Genomic DNA, 10349 nt, shown 5'->3' on the forward strand with positions numbered 1-10349 from the left:
CCTAAGGATGATAACTTTATTTTATGTGCAATTACAGATGCTGATTGGGCTGGAGATATTGATGATCAGAAAAGCACTTCCGGTGGATCTTTTTTTCTTGGAAAGAAGTTGGTTTCATGGATCATAAAGAAATAGTCATGTACTTCTCTATCTACTACTGAAGCTAACTAGGTTTTTTCTACTACTAACTACACACAATTTTTATGGATGAAGCAAATGTTGAAGGATATAAAGGTGGATTGTGATGCATCGGTAGTTATTCACTGTGATAACCTTGTTTCTATCGATATATCAAAGAATCTGGTATTTCATTATAAAACAAAACACATATCTATCAAGTATAACTTTTTGAAGGAGAAGGTGGAAGCAAATGAAGTCAGACTCGTTTATGTGAACACTAAAGAATAGATTGCAGATATTTTCACTAAACCTTTATCCAAGGAATCATTTGAGTACCTGAGAGATGGACTGGGGGTTTCTACCCCTCCAGCTGAGACTTCATTGATGCGGCTTGGCATCAGTCTGACATGCATTATCTGAGATACTATTCATTTCAGCACTGATGTGGGATGCTACTACTCAAAGGGAGTAGTCAACTTTGAGATTCAGAGGCTTATGTTTTTGCTTTGATATTTCTATTAGATTTTTGGCATTGATGTCAAAGGGGGAGTGATATTGATGTGAAATAGTAATAGTCAAAGGGGGAGATATTGATAAGGGAGAGATATTGAAAACTATATGCAGGTGATTGCTGGTTGTCTTCTGCAGGGGGAGACTTGTTTGGCATTTCTTGATACTTAGATTTTTTTCACATCTAGTGTTGCCATCAATGCCAAATGGGGAGATTGTTGGCCATTTGGTGGAATTGATTATGTGTTGCATTGATATTTTTTCATTGATTTCAACATTAGCTATTTGGATGATTTACCGACATCCTTCTAGTCCCATTAGGTTGAGTGGTTTCTAGTTTATTTGGATCCGACATTATCGGGTAGGCTTTGGTATAATCTAATGATGGAATTGGCTTGTTCATGATACTCATACTCATATTTGGTCAGTTGGTTTTAGTGCGCTGATTGGATGCTATCCTACTTGGTTAGAAGATTAGTTTCTGGTTCTGGCAAGGGTTTCATTAGTAGAGCTTTTGGTGGAGATCTTTCATAAAATCCACAAGTGGTGTTGGTGCAGCTTCTGATGTTGTTTGAGGATGTTGTTGGTGATCATGTTTGAGACCTGGCATTTGGAGATCATTTCTAAACCATGTGGACCTATACTTGGTCCCTGTTGATCTAGGTTATGGACCGACATTAATGTAACATGTGGATAGGACCTAATTATATATTTCTAGGATGTCTTATGTGTTGATATTACTTAAGGTTGACATGGTTTGTAATTATGTAATTATTTTATTATCTAATGGCTGACCTGATTGTTTATGGTCAAGGGTTTGTATAAATAGATGTAAAATCTCATTGTAAGTCAGCATGGTTAATGTAAGAGGTCATGGTCAAGAATGTAATGTGCAAATAATGTAATATCCTTCAGGCAGAGGAGCTGGTCGATCATTGGAGATCGAATTGGGTTTGTGTAAGAGGATTTAGTCCTCTGGTATTGAGATCAATCGGAACTATACTCAGGAATAGGAGATGATATCTTTTGTAGTTCAACACTTCTCTGAATTATAGTCTGGATTTGTATGTAGTCAGTGAGACTCCTTTTGTCATGAGCAGTGTGCTCTAGGTTGTTGGCCTTCCTGCAAGTGCAAAACCCTTCATTGTAATTCACATACTTACCACATAAGTATTATTTGACTGTGGTTTTTCCATTTACCGGGTTTTCTATGTACAAATCTTGGTGTTGTGTGGATGGCTTTTATTTTGTGATTATTGTTTATGCTTAATTGGATTAACTGTTATTCATGTATTATTGTTCTGGGTTTCGGTATTAAAGTTTAATTTTTTTTAATGCTTCCAGTAATTTGTGACAACTAATTCACCCCCCTCTTAATTGTCTTCTGGTTATCTGAATTGTCTAATGGGATGAACCCTTGGATAGTAGAGCAGATGATGGAGGATTTCAACAATGAGATGAGGAATGAGATCTGAAACACGTTGGCTAGTTTGCAAAGGAATTCAAAATCAGAGGATGAATTTGGAGAGGCAGGAGAAGAGCTTGATGCAGAAGAAACCAGAGATCGACAAATGAAGGAGAATAAATATTTCTTAGGGTGGTGGTGTAAGTAAGGAAAGTTCATAAAATTGAGGTATCAAACTTTTTGGGTTTGCTGAATTTGAAAGACTTGATAGACTAGATCAGAGAGTTGGAGGATTGCTTCGAGATTGAATATGTTAAGGACCTGTAGAGACCCCAGTTAGCACAAACTAAGTTGAAAGGGCATGTTGATTTATGGTGGAAAGAAATGTAGAGAGATAGAGTAGAGAATGGTGAGATGAAGATCATTTGATGGAGGTAGATGTTCGCAAGATTGAAGGATAAATTCATTCCAGGAGACCATGAGTTGGAGTTGTTTAAGAGGTTACAAAACCTGAAGCAGAAGGACATGAGTGTGAAGGAGTACACCAAAGAATTCTCCAAAGTGATGATCAAATCTGGACACCGAGAGATGGATAGGGAAAAGGTGGCTAGTTACATTAATGGACTTTGATTAAACACTCTAGATGATAGGAGAATGCTGAAGATTTCTAAAATTGAGGAGGCTTGCCAATATGCCTTGAAGGATAAAGATAAAGTGAAAATAAGACAATAGAATAACCATAGAGGAAAATAGACATATAAGGGGCAGGTGAATAACATTATAGAGAAGAAGAATAGTGAAGAAGAACCAAAATCTAAATGGAGTAAAGAACCAGAGCAGAAGACACAAAGAAAAGGTAGTGGCAGTAGCAGTAGAGAATTTTTAGGTACATGTTTTAAGTGTGGAGAAACTAGACATAGATCTTTTTAGTGTATGCAAGGAATAACAATAAATTGCATGGAAAATGAGGATCAAGAAGCTAGAGTTACTAGAGAGAATGTGGTTGAACCGAAGCAGGGAGAGTCCCTTTTTTTTAGAAGAGACTTGATGGAGAAGAACAGTGAAGATACCAGACCTACTCAAAGGAATAATCTTTTCTATATTGTTTTCAAATTAGTTGGTAAGAGCTATAAGGTTATTGTGTATACTGGAAGTAATAATAATTTGGTATTAGAGGAGATGGTAGTGAAGCTTGGTTTGAAGAGGCTTGAGCATCCCAACCCTTACAAGGTGTGTTTGTTGCAAGATGATCATAAGCTAGAAGTGAGAGAGTAGTGCTTGGTGAATTTTAATATTGGACCTTTCAAGGATGAAGTCTTGTGTGATGTTTTGCCTATGAGTGCTTGCCATGTTTTATTGGGTAGACCTTGGTAGTTTGATAGAGGAGCTATATATGATTATATAAGAAACCTGATCACTATTGAGAAGGATGAGGAAAAGTTTACTTTGGCTTCTTTAAAGGAGAAGGATAAGGTAGTGATGAATTTGTTGGAAATATACTGGATTTGATTAAGTGTTGTCATTGATGTCAACACTGTATCTCGGTTGGAGGCTATCCCAATTGGACCTATCTTGGTTAGTCTTGGTGATCATCTTGGTTCTGGCTATGATTCTGATCTGGTATGATCAGATCTTTGAAATTGATTTTGGATGCTTACTCTGGATGGTTATTTGTTTTCCATATTCTGTTGGTTCATGTTTTGGTGCTCTGGTAACTATCGTTTATGTTCCCAATTTGTATTTCCTAGTACTGGTTAGCTTTACCGGTAAGCGATACTTGATGTTTTGGTCAGACAATTTTGGTCCAGCTTATGGAATTAGTTTCTGTCATGCTGAAGGTTCTTCTTGACCATATGTTGAGTGTTTGGTGAATTTGCATTGGCTGGCATGCTATTATGGTGGTCTTATTTGGATCCGGTTAAACTTTCTATGTTACTATTGTTGGGATCCAAGAACACTGAGAGGGGGAGTGAATAAATGTTCTGCTAGTATGAATAGTTTATAACTTTCTAGACCATGCATATATAAGCCGGTAAACAAATAAACATATAATGAGAAGAAAATAAACCATCCACATAAATGAACACCATAACACACAAAATTTTATACGTGGAAAACCTTAATGAGGAAAAACCACGGTGGGATTTGTGACCCACAATATTAGTTCACTGGCCATATGAAAGATATTACATATAATAGGGGCCTGCACTTGCAGGAAGGCACACTTCCTATAACATACTGCTCATCATTAAAGAGCCTCACTTACTACAAGCTTTCTGCTAAAGTAAATTACTAAAAATGAACTCAACAAAGCAACTCCTATGCCAAATAGAGTTCTAGTTCTGCTTTGTACGAGTTCATAAACCCTGAACTACTACTGGTATCACTTCTCCTCCAAGAATGCTTTCCAAGCTATCTACACATCATTGCATGATATAACATTAGCATACAAAGTGATCTTCATGCATATATTTTGCATCATATAGTTCTTCTATATTCTCCTATATCCACACATATCATTTATTACATATATATCAAAATAACCTAGCAAACTAACCTATATACCCATTACAAATAATATGCCTTATGACAACTTACAATACATTTACAAAAGATATTCAATGTCAGCCTTGACAATATTTACAAAATGATTTATTAAGTAGATCCTCCTTGATGTTGGCTTCCAATCAAGTAATGATGTCGGTGTCAGTGTCGGTGTCTGTGTAGCCCTGAATGCTCCAAAGCCAATATATGTCAGTATATGCCTCCTAGTGTTGGTTTATGACTTCCATCAGATATTGTTTCCATCAATGAGAACAAAATGAATCTAATGAGTGTCAATTGCCAACAATCTCCCCCTTTGGCATTGATGGCAACACTCATGTGAAAAATGAATTTCTTGCTGGTATTCTCCCCCTGAGCAATATACTCCATCTGATATCCTTCGAATGTGTTTCTTTGATATTTTTCACATATATACATACTCCCCCTTTGACATTAATGAAAAATAGCGGTGAACGAATTGAGAGAATAAAAGAATATTGTTAGTTTCACTAGACCTTAGTCATCTTCAGGATTTCCGAGTATGCCTTTTGTAATAACTGAAGATATGTATCCCGGATGGTTTTGAAGGTATCAGAAATAGATGCAAGTCCACTTAGTAAGTGGGAAAGTGTTTCCTTCTCTTGGATATCTATCAGTGTGGGTTTAGCTATCATATCCATGCACTCTTTCTTGTGAACAGCCAATGAATCTAGTCTAGGACTTACCAATCCTCTTAGATTTCTTGCTCTTCTTATGATTTTATCTCTCTCCTTCTAAAAAGAAAAAAATTTGTCCTCCAAGGAAAAAAATTGTCCATCAACAGATGTGGTTAGTGTAGTCAATCCATCAAAAGAGTTAGCAATTTTAGCCATCTTATCATATAACTCCTTCAATCTGCTATCTAAATTAGTTGTACGACTTCCTACGTTACAACACACTTTGTAGATATTTGCAAATTATTTTAAACAAACCTCAATGGGAATAAGTTTGTCCTCAATTTTCTTCTTCCTTATTTCTATAAGCCGATCAAAAGTTTTTCTTTTTACTGCTGGTAAATTGTCTAAAGCCTGTCGGTCTGCAATCTGTCTTAGAGATTGAAAATTGTTGGATATATGCTTTGTTAGAGTCATGAGCTTACCGGAAGGGCTTGCTCTGTCTTCAATCTGACAGTCAGGTATTAGTCTGTGCAATACTGAGACCGATTGATCAATTAATCTTTTATCTACAATACCTTCCTTCAGTAATTTCTGAGTAGCCATCATCATTAATTTAGTTAGACTCAACTCATAGACTGATTTCTTCTCAACCTGAGAAGTGTCAATTGCCAAAACCTTTGTTGGGAATCAGTTTTACCTGTTGGTATGGACTCAGTTGATTTTACCTTGTCCATCTCAACCTCTTTTGCATCGTTGGCTTTGCCACTTGGTACAGTGTCGGTTACTATCGGTGGAGTATTATCCACACTATTTCTAGTGTCCTATACATTGCCTTTCTCAAAAATGGTCTGTGCTGGTACATACTATACACTCTCCTTAGCTTTCGGTTGTGTTTGAATATCTATAGTTACTGCCCGTTGTGTCAAAATTGGAGTTGAACTGCCCAAAATACTTTTCCCTTTTGATTTATCAAGAATGGTGGAAGTTGTTGCTCTTGCAAATTATTCTTGAGATGTGAGAAAGTATGGGTTTTTTCTAAAAGAATTTGGTCCATCCCTTACTTGTCTCATTTATCACCTTATTTACTCTCCCCATCATAAGGCTTATCTGTTGAGATTTACTACTGAAAACTGTCCTATTTGCAGTGTCTATACACCTTTTCATTTCTTCATTATTTATAGTACCACACAATTCTAAAAGTGCAACTTTCTTAATCTCCCTATCCCTCTTGACAATGTCAAGTCTTCTAGCCTCAAGTTTATTATACAAGGATAAAGGTATTTCCTTCAAAATTTCAATTAAGGCTTTCTTATAAATGTCTATATACAACAAAATAGCCTCTTCTAATTCATTTTGCTCATTCTCTTCTAAATCTTCATAATACTTTGATATATTTTTCAATATTCCATCTTTAATAATTCCATCAATAAGCTCAGCACAGGTCATTGTGGTCTTATCAGTTCCAGCATCATCACCCTTCTACTTTTTGCTTGTGCTTGTCGGTGTGACTGGTTTCCTCTTCTGCATAGGCTTCCTTGTCGGTGGCAAAGGTGTAGTAGGCTTAGTTACCTTTCTAATAAGTCTCCTCCTAGGCTCTGCCTTTTTCTGCTCTACCAGTGGTTTTACCACATTCTTCCTGTGTACCCTTCTAAAAGCCAAAGTCTCATTATCCTTAGAGTTAGAGTCAAAAGTGATAGGGGAATGTGAACTTGTGGCTTCTTCACTTTTGCAGTACCCACCTCTGCTGGTTTAGCTGCTTGTTTAGATTTAGAGCCTAGATGAGTGTCTATCTTATGTATCACATCTTGTACATATGCAGACACCTTTTCTATTTTCTTCTCTCTTCTTTTCCTATTAAAACTAGTTTTCATTTCAAGAGCCTTTTCTCCTACTGTACCAAAATGCTCTGTCTTATCATCTAATGGGGCATCTAACATCATATTTGCATAGAGTTCAAAAATGCTATCATCCACCACATATCCAAGCTCAGCAATCCAGACTTGCCTAGGTTCAACTACTTTCATAAGAGTTTCATCAATTTTTACCATGAAACAAATATTAGTGGAATACTTCTCCACAATGTTCTTTGAAATTCTATCCCTTTGCCTCATGTTTTCTTGAAATGTCTTAAGATATCCCCAAAGTTTCTCATCTCTACCGGTACCAAGACCGATGATAGCTTCCTTGATCTGCATACCTACTGGTATGTCATGTGCCCAATGCTTCTTCCCTAGACCAGGTAGCTCATTCAGGAAGTAAAGCATTAAACAAACAATCAAGTTTCCATATCTAAAAGTGCCTTTCTTGGTTCCTTTGATCTTACCAAGGTTTAGCATCAACTCACTCCTCATCTATTCACATAAATCATACTTCACGCTATTCCTTAACATCTGATATGCAGCATGAATGCATGAACTAGAAACAGAATTCAATCAGTTGGATTGAATTACCTTGTAACCTATGATCATGCTTGCAAACTTTATATCTATTTTGGTGATTGTCCTGACCCTCATTGATCTATGATCAGGTGTAGCATCGGTGAGTTTCTCGACCTCTATGTTGGAAATTTTATTTCCAGGTTCTTGTCTGACCCTGGGTAATTCAGTGGCAGCTTGAATAGCCTTCTTCATGATCATATAGGGTCTATCTAGCTAGATAAATTCATTATGAACCCTGCTCAAGACGTATTTGATAACCTCATCTTTAAATTCTGGTAAGTAGAGAATACTGGTTAACCCTAGATCCTCAATTGCTTTGAATTCTGGTTTGATGGTTTCGGAGTCTCCCAGTATCACAGATTCATACATGCTTTTGATTTCTTCTGTGCCAAAATCCTCAAGGGTGCAGTGAATGTATGCCCTCACATCTTCAACATACATTACACCATCAGGAACCCTAGAAAATGCTCCTGCAGAGTCTTCCTTTTTAGCAATTTTGAGAACCTCATTAAATACTAGCCTTAACCTATCCTTGACTTCGACAATGGTGGGATTCACAATAAAAGTAGGAGCTGAATATCCAGATGCCATTTCAAAAAATACCTAAAGGTGAATGCTGGTGGAAGATTGAGTGCTTCACATAACTGCTCGAAATCCTTTCACAATGCTTTTTCTCACTCTCAACTCTCCTTTACTTCACTCTGATTTCTCTGAATGCTCGGTGAGTGAAAAAGAATTCACTTACCCTCTTTTATCAGTGAATAAAACCCTAATTTTTTATAATAAATGCCTCACCAACAACCCTACGGATATCGATTTCACAGTTAAGTGTCGAGTGAACTTCATCGATGATGAATACAATTCTCCAGATCTCCTTAGATCTCTTCTAGGGTAATATGAAAAATTTAGAAATGACTTTTCCAACCCCTAAGTCTTATGCCTCAGTTACCTGTGGAATTTCCTACTAGTGGAAGAATACCCTATTCTACCGATGGAGTTGCCGGTATATATCCATGTCCACTTGGTTCTTTAGATTTTTTAACCCATCTCTTGGTGTGATCTTGTTGTATTTCATCTACCTTTTGCTTTCCTTTCTCATTATCTTTATAATTATTAGCCAGTTGAGTCTTGCTTTTGCAATACTTAGCAATATGACATATTCTGTTGCATGCATAACATGTAATATTGCTCTTCTAAATTTCTTTGACATATCCAGTATCATTTCTTGACCTACAATGATTAGAAAAATGTCCAAACTTTCCACATTCATGACATTTAATATTCATTGTACAATCATCTGATCTATGACCATATTTCTTTGAGCTTGTGCATTGACCGGGAATAGAATTGTAGTTTTGATTTTCCTTATTTCTACATTGTTTATCCATATGCCCAAATTTATTGCAAACAAAACATCTACCATTGAATTTATAAGCATTAGATTGCCTTACCAATTTCCTCTGTTTTGATGAGTTTTGCATACCGGTTGTTTGATCTTCATTTGTAGTACCAAAGCTTTTAGCTTGTACAAATCCAAGTCCTCTAGAATCATCAATCTATCTTTTTCTTTTCAATAAGTCATCCAACTGTGTAGCACTATTCCTAAACTTTTCTTTATACTCACTCGCAGTAGTCAAATCATCTCTCAGGGTAGTTATTGGTCTTTCAAGTTCTTGTTCATTGTTTCGGGAGTGTGTCAAATCAGTTCTCAACAAATTATTCTCATGAGTCAATCTACCACATTCATCAAATTTGTTCTTCAAAGATATAACAAGATTATCTTCCTTCTTCTTTCTATCCTCAATATCTTTTGATAACCTCATAGTCAGATCTTGCATTTCATTCTTCATGAGCATGTTTGCTTGACTTAGCTTCTCCTCATCATCTGGTTGTAGAAAAAGTTCTTTTCTCTTGGCTTGAGTGAATGATAACCTTTCTTGCAGGATAAGAATGAATTCATTTGTAGAATTCAATTCTTCTTGCAATTTCAAGTTCTTCATCCTTTCAGCATCATAATCCTCAAGAGCCATCTCAAGTTGCTTCTCCATAGCCATGTTCAAAGATTCCAGTTTTAGGATCTTCCTCAAGCTATTAAAGTTCTTCCGAGGTACCAGGATTTGAAACCAATTGTGGAGATCCAAGAACACTGAGAGGGGGGGTGAATCAGTGTTCTACTGGTATGAACAATTTTTAACTTTCTAGACCATGCATATATAAACTGATAAACAAATAAACATATAACAAGAAGCAAATAAACAATCCACATAAATGAGCACCATAACACACAAAATTTTATACGTGGAAAACCTCAATGAGGAAAAACCATGGTGGGATTTGTTACCCACAATATCAGTTCACTGTTCATATTAAAATATATTACATATAATAGGGGCCTACACTTGCAGGAAGGCACACTGCCTAGAGCATATTACTCATCACTAAAGAGCCTCAATGACTACAAGATTTCTGCTAAAGTAAATTACTGAAAATGAACTCAAAAATGCATGTGCTATGCCAAATAGAGTTGTGATTCTGGTTCTACTCTGTACCGGTTCATTAACCCTAAACTACTACCGGTATCACTTCTCCTCCAAGAATGCTTTCCAATCTATCTACAGATCATAGCATGATATAACATTCGCATACAAAATGATCTTCATACATATATTTTACATC

Source organism: Cryptomeria japonica, chromosome 11 (genome assembly GCF_030272615.1).
Source record: "Cryptomeria japonica chromosome 11, Sugi_1.0, whole genome shotgun sequence".
Lineage (NCBI taxonomy): Eukaryota > Viridiplantae > Streptophyta > Pinopsida > Cupressales > Cupressaceae > Cryptomeria > Cryptomeria japonica.